We start from the raw sequence: 12,617 nt of genomic DNA on the forward strand, positions 1-12,617 counted from the left end.
TTGTTTAGAATTGCTTGTAGTGCTGGTTTGGTATTCATGTAGTTTCTCAGGTGTTCTTTGTCATGGAAGTGTCTTATTTCCCCATCCATTCTGAAAGAGAGTTTTGCTGTATACATCAGTCTAGGTTGGTTCTCTTTTAGTACTTGAAATATCTCACTCTAGGCTCTCCTTGCCCCAAGGGTTTGTGTTGAAAAGTCTGCTTTGATTCTGATGGGCTTTCCTTTGTATGTGATTTGTTTCTTTTCTCTTACTGCTTGTAGTATTTTGTTCTTCTGTTGAGTTTCTGGGATCTTGATTATTATATGTCTAGGTGTAGATTTTTTTTGATTGTAGCTAGTTGGGGTCCTATATGCCTCAGTTATCTGAATGTCAACTTCTTCCCCTCTGGGAAGTTTTCTGTCATTAATTCTGCAAACAGCTTTTTTAAGTCATTTGTATTTTCTCCTGCTACTTCATGTATTCCTATCAGTCTTATGTTATTCTTCTTTGCATCATCTAGGAGTTGTTGGATCGATTTCTCATGATCTCTTACTGTTTTTAAGAGACCTCTCTTTTCCTGGTCACTGACTGCAATCTTATCTTCTATATCTGAGAGCCTATCTTCACATTCTTTTATTCTGTTGCGTACACTTTCAATAGAGTGTTTAATCTCCTGGATATCTGTTTGAATCTGTTTTATGAATTCCATTTCTTTCCTATATTGGGCGTTTATTTTTTCCATTTCTTTCTTATGCTGGGCCTTCATGGCTTCTATCATGGTCCTGAGCTCATCTATTTTTCTGTCAGTTTCTGCCCTAGAGTCTCGAATCACAACTTCCATTTTGCTCACTATCTCTATGGTTATCTGGGAAATTATTTCTGTTTTGAGTTTTTCTAGAGCCTGATTGATCTGTTTTGTTACTTCCTGTGCTTTGAGTTCAGGGTGTCCTGGTGGTTCACTATCGGCCTTTTCATCCTCACTTGCCCTACGGTTTGCCGTTGGTGAACTGGAAGTCTGTCCTTGTGTGTTGCTTAAGTGTTTTCTCATTTTAATTTTTGTTGTCAGACTGTCCTTGGTTTAATCTCTGGATTATCACCCAAATCTTCCTGATATAGTTGCACCCTAGCTTCTGTGTCTCTAACGACCCACAGACATTCTCATCTTCATAACATCAGAGAAAACAGCTCATCAAATCAACGGCAATGCTTTACCCCAACTGATACAATCAGCGACACATTAAGATCAAGCACAACTTGGACACTGACCACCTGTGGTAGTCACTAGTCTATCACCCTTAAATCATTTGAATTAAATTGAAATCAAGAAGCAGTCCAGAACATGTCTGCAGTGAACAAACTTTTCAACATAGTATATTAACCATTTAATGGCTCAGACAGAGCAAGGATGCAAGACCCCTGATCTCAGTTAGCTGATTGCTGAACCCCATGATGCTGACTGACCTCAGGCTGCAAGGCCCAGATTGAGTTCCCCATCCTTCTGAATGGCTGAACTCCACAACGTTCTATTACAGGTTTCCCCCGTCCTTTTTTAAAGATGTTCAAAGTTGGGAACTCAGAAAAATACCCTTGATGACCACCTCTGTCTTTGCAGAGTGGGTCCAAAGACTTGCACAGTCAGGATGACTGAGAGTGCGCAGGGGGGCGCTTATGGGGGTACAGGGGCGCCCGCGCGGCTACCTTCCCGGCACTTGAGCAATGGCTGCTGAGTCGGGAGCAGGCATGGTTCTCCTTCCTGGGGTGGATCGGGGCCTATTTAACATTTATTTTAAGCTGACAAAAATAGTTGAAGATTGTATTTTCTGAACATGTAAGTTGATTACAAAGAAAAAAATACTTGACTATATATTTTATGAGTTTTTAAATCAAGTATGTTTTTTTCTGATGAAACCAATACTTCATTTCTTAAATATTTTTCTTAAAGTATCCTATTAACATTTTTAGACTAACTTTCATTAGTATTTTACTGTATAATTATTTTAGAAATCTAAGCATTCTAATGAGAAAAAAAAAATCACCTGTTGCTCCAGTAAACACGTTCATAGAGCATTATGGTATACACCTCTCATCATCCTCATCCTCATCATCTTACAGTAAGAAATGCATATTGGGTTTTTTTTCTTAGCGATAAATATTTAAGTGTGACATACTGAAAAATACACATGTAATGAGTGTTTATATCATATTATTATAAAATGAATGTGTAAAGCCAGAGACTTCTCTCTCACACTTTGCACATCATTCTCCCCTTTCATCTGCAAAGAAAATATTGTCCTGACTTCTAACAGTATAGATTAATTTTGTCTGGTTTTGAACTTTGTCTTGTATATTCTTTGCATTTATCTTTTTTATTTTTGAAATTCATCTGTTTTAAACTGGGAATATAGTTTGTTCATTTTTATTACGATGTATTCCATTTTAAGACTATCCCATGTTATTCTTCATATTGTTATTCAGCTTTAATAATTGCAAATGAAACAGCTTTCCAAAGTATTTGTGCCTTTATACTCGCTACAGCATATGAGAGTTATAGTTGCTACACATCTATATAACACTTTTGGAGAAAATAAGGGTAGAAATAAGTGAGGGATAGTTAATATGTATTAGAACTTGCCCTTGTATACCTAATAGTTCACAGTTCGGTTAATTTTACCAGAATATTTATTAGCACATGTTTGCAGTACATAATTATTATATTCATTATGGGCAGTCCATACATGTACATAATACATCTCAATTCTTTTTTCCCTTTGCCCTCCATCTCCCCTTTTTTGCCATCATCAGATTTGTAAGTCTTTAGAAAGTTAAATATCATATGTAGATTAATAGCCAGACTAATAGGCAAAAAAACATAAACTATATAAGACATTTATACTAGATCAAATGCACTTTCAGATATATTGTCCATACTGGATTACAATATCTTTTTTCTTCATCTTTTTTTTTCTATTGTCTTTTATTTTTTACATGTGAGTTTCTCATATAAGAGAAATGAAGTGATATTTACTTCACTTAATATTATGGTTTCAGGGTGCATTCATTTTCCTACATATGACTCAGATGTATCATTTATGGTAGAGTAGTACTCCATGATGTATAAATATAACAATTTCTTATCCTTTCATCTGTTGATAAATGTAGAGGCTGCTTCCAGGATTTAACTGATATGAATTGTGCTGCTCTAAACATGGATATGTGTACATCACTGTGGTATGATGTCTTTAACTCTTTTTGAAAGATACCTAGATACTGCAGTTTTCTTTCACAACCATCTCAGTTTTGCTTCTTTGGGTATGACACTCAGCAAAATCAAGGATTCAATATGAAAAACCTAATGAAAGTATAGTATATGTGCCTGTTCATAGAGAACAGTTTTATACTGGGTATAGTGCTTTGATACACCATCAGTATCAGCAGCTTCTGAGACATACATCTTTTTATGCATGCAGTTCAGTTTTCAAACTTTCAACAATTCTATGTCGAAATTACAGTTATCCTTTTAACTTATTTTTTTAACTTGACCCTTCCCCCCATCTCATTTTGTTCAAAATGTTTTGGTGAATTTTTGAGATGTAAATATAAAACTTTACTTTGTAAACATTGAAAATCATTAAGTGGAATGATACATTCTAGGATATTTGTGTATTAAAAAAATAACACTGTTGATTATCTTGGGTGCTATGCCTGGATTTCTAACCAAAAGTATGATTTTCCATTGTGTTGATGAGTATGCCACAAATAATCAGTTTCCTATTAGATATTTTAAGTGTGTAAGTGTACATTTTCACTGCAATTTAAAATGAAAAACTTTTTAACCTGAGTATTCATTTTCGTAGGATAATTGTTATTTTTCTGGGCCAATTAATGTGAATTTTTAAAAATGCTTTTGATTGCTAGATTGGCCATCATAAACATTGTACTTATTTACAGTCCTGCTTGTAGTGTCTGAAAGTACTGTTTCGTACAACCCTTACCAGCAGTAAAATAGCACAATTTAAAATAGGGGATTACAAACCAGGAGTGGTGGCACATGCCTAAAATCCCAGCCCTTAAAGGGGTGAGACAGGAGCTTGAGTTGGAGGCTAGCCTGAACTGCAGAATGGGATCCTCTCTCAAAGATTAAGATAAAAATAATAAAATAAGGCCATTTTGATATCTATTTTTAAACTCTTAAAAACAATATGCTTTTCCTCTAAGTAACAATACAAAATCTGTGTATTTTATACACTTTTAAAATATCCTTCAGCAAGTATTTTGTGTAAGACCTGACCAATTACATTTTAAAATTGAAGTCCTCTAAGGTATATAAAACATGAAAAAGATACCGTTCTTTTTCAACAGGGAGTACACAAGAAGACTAGTGCGTGTGTAGCAAGTATTGGTATAATCAAAGTCAGGCAGTGGTGGGCACCATTATAGGAGATGTAACTAAAGTGCTGTGACAGCAGAGAGGAAAGAATAATTATCTCTTGCTTTGTGAATTACAACAAATGACTATGTTTTGGCCCTTGAGGAATTTGCCAAGCCAGAAAAAAGAAAACTTTAAAAAGGAAGTGAGTGGAATATCATGCCATTTGAATGTAAACATGTAAAAAGTTTACAAACCAGTGGTCAGTTCTATTCATTTACAGATTTCTGAGCTATTTTTTCTAACAGGGCCATTGTATTTGGGAACCCCTGCCCCCGACCTCACTGAAGTTTTTTTACTTGTATCTGTTTCATATCAATTTTTTCTTTAGCCTCCAGGCTACAGTGAGTAGGGCATGGATTGTCTTTTGGGCTGGCTTTGCTCCTTGCTGCTTTCCTCAGACAATCCACATTCCTGTCTTCTCCAATCTTCTGGGGTCTCTACTGCATGTTTGGCTTCACACTCAAAGCTGCACACACTGCCCTTTCATGGGTGTACTGTGTAGTCCACCTGGCCTTCTTCTGAAATCTTGGTGGAAGCCTTTGTGACCCTACAACTTTTATATTCTGCATACACCTAAAACCAGCACCATGTGGGTGATGCCAAGGTCTGTTACCAGCTAGATCAGTAGCCAGACTTTTTTCTCTCTTGGCTCTAGGATTTGAGTGCCTGGATTGCTGAGTACTCTGAACCCAGCCCCAAGCTGCTGCCATTCTAGAACATGGTACTCTCTTCTCAAAGCAGTCTTTCACCTTTACAATTTGGAGGCAACAAAGTGTGGAGTCCTGCTGATTCTTGTGATGCTCTCAGGCCATCTTTTCTATTGTCCTCTTTTGAAATTCTTAGCTTTTTATTGCTACTCTTTTTCAGCAACTAAGTTCTCTTCTGTTCCACTTTCTGACCAAACTCTAAACATATGGGAAATTAGTCATATGGCTGTGATTTCCTGAAGGAAAAGTTGGGAAGTATAGTCCTATAGCTAAATCCCAGCATGTTTTATTTGTCAAAAAGAAGGTGGGAACGTGGTATTGGGATCAGGTACCTGCCTGCTACAGTGTTTGTCCTGGAAGGCACAGTATGTATTAATGAAGCTTTCTTCCCTTACTATTTTACTACACTTACATAGGAAAAACATAATGTTTTAAGAGTTAGATGTATTTGTTGGATCATTATGGCAATTAAAATAGTTGTTGGAATTCTTTTCTTGTTATATTAGCTTCCTCAAAGAGTATGAGCTTTCCTTGTTTGTACTCTGGCCTTCTGGCATAGGGCCTACTCATAAGAGGTATTCATTACATATTTTTGATTGATTAGTTTTTATAGGTATTGATTAAAAGAGTGCTAATAAAATTTTCATCTATGTCTCTAGTAGCTGACCTGCCTTCTTAATTTTCTCATGGTCTCTAATTTGTTACAGTGTAATGGGTTCAAAAATATATGAATATGACTTTTCCCAGATTTTTATAACTGTACTTGACAGTGTTTAGTATCATTTATTTTCTACATATCTGAGTGGATAATTAGTATTTTGTAACATATTTGTTATATATAATAAAGCAATTATAGTTATAAGTAGCATATTTACTAATATAAAAATAGTCATTTTTATAACTGTACTTGACAGTGTTTAGTATCATTTATTTTCTACATATCTGAGTGGATAATTAGTATTTTGTAACATATTTGTTATATATAATAAAGCAATTATAGTTATAAGTAGCATATTTACTAATATAAAAAAATAGTCATTTACCTCTATTTCTTTAAATTTTTTTTTTTTTTTTTGGTACTGGGGATCAAACTCCGGTCCTTGCGCTTATGAGGCAGTGGCAGAACCACTGAACTAAATCCCCAGCCCTTTAAATTTTAATAAATAATATTGATTTTGAATTCAACATTTTTTAAAATGAGAGTTCTTTTTTCCTTGAGTATTATGTTAATTGATGTTTCAGTTACCCATATTTTGTATCCTCATCCCATTTTGATTATTAAGGATAAATATTTATGAGTCAGTGCTTTTAAAACACAGAATCAACACCAGATTTGCTCTTTTCATTTTAGTGCATTTTTAGTTTTAGCTAGATGAATTTTATTTTGAGCTTATTTGGAAGACCCAGGGGATATAATTAAAAATCTTTGGAAACCATCCTTAATTTGGTTTTTGGAACAGAAAGAGATATACTATAACTTTCCCTTATTTTCTGGTGGAAAGAAAAAATTTTCTCTCAAACAGGAAAATGTAATTCCATTGAGATTCTTGAGTCATGGATCAGAGGCTTGGATCAGAAAAAAAAAATTATTTGGAAGAATTCTGGGCCAAAATTATGGGCCAGTTTAAACTACAATGTAGGCAATGGCAGGGTGCCTTTTTCTCCCTGTAAGGAAAGGCACCTTTGCAGTACTGTTTATCAGAAAGAGGTGAGAATGGGTATGTGTGCGCACACATGTGCGTGTGTGTGTGTCTAGATAGAAGGGTTTCCTCTATAAACAGCTCTCAGCCCTCTTGGAAAAAATTGAAGGATGAAAAAGAGTAGAGTTGTGCTGAAAGAAGATGAGCAGCTATGAAGAGAATCCCCAAAACAAGCCACTTATATTTTATTTTGGAGAGCCTTTTGTGATTATTTTTGTTGTGCACTAAACTTTCTAAGTGTGTTTTTCTTTGCTTGCAATCTTGGAACACATGGTGATGGATACAGGAGTAGACAGTCTGGGAACAAACTCTGAGTGGAAGGAAGTGACCTAAACCTTTGAAAAATGTTAAAGATAAACAACAAATCAATTTCAAAACAAATAATTAGTACTTGGCTACTGGTTGTACTTTCTTATTAATTTTGAATTTCTTATTAAATGTCTCAGGTTTTTCAACCTATATCATAAGTATTGTTTTGAATAAATATAAATTTGTGAGATAGTTATTGATAATTTTTATCCAAAATTTCTAATGAAAAGGAGAGAGCATAGCACTTAACAGAAACTTTTCTGTCTTCTTCATATTAAAATCCTTTGTGCATTAAAAAATTCTTACTGAGCCTCAAGTTTTGAACCAGCACAGAAGTTTTACACCAGATGTGCCTTGGAAGCTCCCTTCATACTCCTCTGGAGACCTCTGAAATTTGGGTGGAGTGGGGATACTGCCCTCTTTCCCCATAACAGCATCTGAAAAGTTGGTAGTAAAGCCATCCTGGTGAATCATAGAAAAAACTTGAGATTTGTATGCCCACAGTTACATAAGAAATGACATAATGATAGGCTCTTAAAGAGGTAGTTTATGTCATTTTCAGTAAAAATGCAAAATATTAGAAATGAACAGATTTTCTCACTGAACTAATTATAATATAAAGGAATAAGAAGTATCTGCTTATCTTAGTTCAGGAGTTAGAAAATTTATCAGTTGCTAATTTTGCTTTTTATAGTATTTTAAATATTTTATGTTATGAATTTTCCACGTAGAACTGCTTTCATTGTGTCCCATAGATTCCTGTATGTTGTATTGGCATTCTCATTTATTTGTAAAAACTGTCTATTTTAAATATTTTTACAGAAGTATTTAATTCTTTTTGGAAAAAAATGTTTTATTACTACATGCCCAGTGCTCATGTTCATCATAGAAAATTTGTACCTGTACATAATATATCTTAATTCTTTTTCCCCCCTTCCCATTTCCTTCCCTCCCTTCAATCCTTTTTCTTCTCCCATTTACAGCTTTGTTTTCCTTCCATTCTTTGCTTTTTTAACCCCTATCCCTTCCTTCCCTTCACCTCCCTGCTTCCCTGTTCCCCTTACCATATGAACATGTTCTTCCCCTACTCCTAATATCTATCCTCCATTTTGTTCCTTTTTAACCCTTAGGGCTTCTCATACAAGATAGACTGTGATATTTAAACTTGTGTGTCTTATTCATTCATTCATTAATTTATTTCATAAAATTATAGTCTTGAAGTGTATCCATCTACCTACAAATGGCTCAATTTATCATTCTTGATGGCATAATAGTAGTTCCTTCTATATAATTCTATTGAATTTTCTTTACCCATCATCTGTTGATGGCCATATGGACTGTTTTTGAAATTTAACTATTTTAAATTATGCTGCTGTAAACATAGATATGGATATATCACAATGGTGTCATGCTTTTAACTCTTTGAGAAGATCCCTAAAAGAGGTCTAGCTGGGTCAAATGGAACCTCTGGTTTTAATTTTTTGAGGAATCTCCACACTGATTTCCATACACTCCCACCAAACATGGAAAAGGTTTCCTTGTCCCCCACAGCCTTGCCAGCATTTGTTATTGCTTGCTTGCTTGCTTGCTTGCTTTGGTTTTGGAGTTTTTTTGAGACAGGGTCTCACTATGTAGTTGAGACTTTGGAACTCACTATATAGCCCAGGTTGGTCTTGAACTCACAGCGATCCTCCTGCCTCAGCCTCCCAAGTGCTTGGATTACAGGTGTGTGCCACCACACGCAGCTGTTATTGGTTGTTTTCTTGATGAGAGATACTCTTTCTGGAGCAGAAACATTTAATTCTTTAAATAAAATTATTTTAAAGAGAATAATACCACCATTGTAGGAAATATAAACATCAACATGTATAAATATTAAAGTGAAGTGTTACATCCATTGCCTCTCCAAAGGCATAACCGGTGTTAACATATTGGTTGTATTGCTTTCCCTTTCCTTTTCGTTTCCCTTTCCCATTTTTTTCTTTTCTCTTTCTTTTCCTTTCTCCCTTGCCTTTTTGTTTAAATGAAAATTATAGGGCTGTATCCCTAGTTTTAAGCTTATTGCAACACATTTTCTGGGATTGGTAACCAGAAATTTTCCTCCTACCCTTAGTAACATTCTTATTTTTTGATTGCTAAAGTTATGTTTGAATAAATCTGTTATAAGAGTTGTTTTTTTAAAAGTAGGGTATATTATTTGTATGTATGTTCTGTTTTGTGATTTGTCTTTTTCACTTATGATATTCTAAGAGGATTTTCTGTGTCCCGCATAGTGCTGTACTGATAAGGTCACTCTTATTATTTTAACATTCTTTTTTGTTTTTGTTTTTTGAGACAGGGTCTCACTATGTACCCCAGGCTAGCCTTGAACTCGCTGTGTAGCCCAGGCTGGCCTCCAACTTGTGGCAGTCCTCCTATCTCAGCCTCCTGAGTGCTGGAATTACAGGCATGTGCCGCTATTCCTGGCTATTTTAACATTTTTTTACATTGTATTTTTAAAGAAATAAGTGAATATATAATTGCAAAAAACTTAAGCTATGAAACAAAATAAAAGTCTTTGTTCATTCCCTGCAATCCTATTTTATTCACCAAAGGTGCTTCCTATTACTTGTTTTGTGTACACTTATTATCTGTGCTTCTCTTCCTCTTTTTAAGGGGAGCAGTAGAAAGGGACTGAATCTAGGGCATTTCTTATGCTACCCAAGGGCTCTACCACTGAACTATATCCCCATCCTGTTTTTAAAATACTGGAGACAGTACTGCTAAATTGCCTAGACTGAATTTGAATTTGTGATATTCTTGCCTCTTGAGTAGCTGGAATTACAGGCATATGCCACCAAAGCTAGTTAACATCTTGTTTTTTAAAATGTATTTACATATATCCACATACACACAGATACATTTGTGGCTTTGATAAGTAGTTTTTAGAATTACCTCAGTTTTCCTGCAACTTGATTTTTTCACAGTATAAAGACATTTCCTTGTTAGTATGTGTCGCGAACCGGCGACGCAGAGCACTGTCCCGCAGTGCCTCAAACCTGAAAGAGCAGCGGGGTGGAGATGGGGCAGAGAGAAAGGAAGGACGCCAAGACAAGAGTCTGATCAAGGCGACGTTTATTGCAGGCAGGCATCAGCCTTTTAAAGGAAAAGACCGAACTATTATGGGCTAGGATTACCATAGTAACCTCAATACCTGCTCCTATAGATAACATCAGATCTTTAACATAACAAAATGGAGTTAACAGCACCTGACTCCTACAGATCTTTGGCTGTCTGGGTTTCTTCCGTGCAGGGCAAAACAAGTTTAACACGTGCAGTCCTTAAAAAGGAATAAATGTTGTCTTTCAAAAAGCCAGTGGGCTATGGCTGGCTTCCCACAAGTATGTAAACTGTCTGCCTCTCTTATATTCCTATTTTGGATTAGCCATACTTTATGTTATCATTGTTAGCAGTAATTGTTTATATTGTTACTATTATTTGATTATCATATCACCATAAAAACTTGTTCGCCATGAGGGTGTACATTTTAAATTTCAGTGAGAACTGCCAAGAATCCTCCAAAGTATTGTGTACCACTTTGATGTTTTATTCTTGGTATTTTTTTCTACTTTTAACAATATTGGATATTATCAGTCTTTATACATTTTTTATTCTCATGGATGATCTTACTCTTTATATATTTTTTCCTTTTATTGTTTGGACTTTTATGACTCATTTTTATTTTGAATTATTTTCTTTTGATTTATAGGAGATCTGTTTTTTAAAAAGTAAATCCTTTTTAAATATGTTTAAAATATTTCCTGGTCATCTATTACTTGTCATAACTTTATGATATATTTCATTACATAAAAATAATTTTAATAGTCAAATTACTACTATTCACATCTTCTTGGATTTTGTTAGATGCTTCAGAAAAAGGCTTCCTTCCCTCAAGATGCACCTATATACTTTAAAAGTTATATACTAGGCAAATGATTAAATTTTATTGGTCCAAGGACATTGGTAGATTATTACGCATTTTGTACTGAATGAGAATCCTACCTTTATCATAACCTAAATTCTCTCTTAACTTAATTTGTCTACATTACTGCCAAAACGATACTTTGTTTTTGAGACAGGGTCTGTCTTTATAGTCCAGGCTGACTTTGAGCTCACTATGTAGCCCAGCCTGGCCTCAAACTCACAGCTTTGTTCAAGTGCTGGGATTACAGGCATGAAAATCATATTTTTAAATGATTAGCTTTATGAAAATTTTGCCACATGACTGGGAACATACCCCCTCAGGTTAGCAGTTCTCAGAAATATCTTTGTTTCCTCACATTTTTTATCCAGCAATATTTTATATATACTGTATTACACAGTATCATACATTCCTGTTGGTATTTTGACGGTTGTTATACTGAATTTTAGATTTGGGGCAGATTTGATATTTGTTTCAGTACTGTGTTGTTTTCCCATAAACATGTTATCTCTCTACTTTAATTCAGATTTTCTGTGGCCTACAAGCAGGTTTTATAGATGTCAACCTAAAGGTCTTACGTATTTTGGGTTTTTCCTGAATATTTTACTTTATGTGTTGCTATTGAGATTGGGATATCTTCTAGTCATTCATTACTTCTGTGTAGATGCTTTGATTTTTATCCTTTAGCCATTGAACTATGTCAAAACCTGTTAGTTCTAATAGTTTGTCAGTAACAGAGTGGTAGTTGATTCTCTTTGATGCTCCAGAACAGCATTGTTCAGTAGAAGTCACATGTGTAATCCCCGGTAAACATTCCTGTACCTGCTTCTGTGTGTCTCTGTTCAGGTGTTCCCTATGACGGTATGCAGTTTTCTGGTACTATAGTAAAGAAAAAGAAACAGGTGAAAATAATTTTTGTGATAAACTTTAACCTAGTATATCCAAAATACCATAATTTCAACATATAAATAATAAAATGTTAGTAAGATATTTTACATTCTTTTTTGTGTTGTCTTCAGTTTTCATTGTATATTTTATACTTACATTGCAATACAATTTAGACTACATTTCAAATGCTCAATAACTACAGGTGTATAATGACTACTGTATTTGACATTACTGTATTTGCCTGAAAATAATGAATATTTTTTCCTAACTTTGTAAAATTATTTTTTCGTATAATGTTTTTGCTTGGAGCACCACCAAAACTATGGTGTTGATGTTGATAATATTAATGGAAATACTTAATAGTGTTTATAGTATTTAGCTGCTGAGGATTGGTATAAAACTTGCATATAGAATTGTCTTATAACTGCATATGTTTTCATATATAAAGACAGACTTGAAATGTATGTAATTTAAATAGTGGCTATCTCTGAGAATTAGAATATAGGACTAAACCAGGCGTGGTGGCGCATGCCTGTTATCCCAGCACTCGGGAGGCTGAGGCAGGAGGATCACTGTTTGAGACCAGCTTGGGCTACATAGTGAGTTCCAGGTCAGTCTCAATTACGTAGTGAGAGCCTGTCTCA

At 34.8% G+C, this 12,617-nt stretch overlaps 1 protein-coding gene across 5 annotated transcripts in view; it reads left to right on the top strand.

Annotated features, from left to right (window-relative positions):
• Dym (dymeclin) overlaps positions 1–12,617 on the top strand; it is a 369,043-nt gene that overhangs the window by 144,535 nt on the left and 211,891 nt on the right. The window lies entirely within an intron of this gene.

This window comes from Fukomys damarensis, unplaced genomic scaffold, assembly GCF_012274545.1.
Source record: "Fukomys damarensis isolate Sample0158 unplaced genomic scaffold, DMR_v1.0_HiC HiC_scaffold_30, whole genome shotgun sequence".
Taxonomy (NCBI): Eukaryota; Metazoa; Chordata; class Mammalia; order Rodentia; family Bathyergidae; genus Fukomys; species Fukomys damarensis.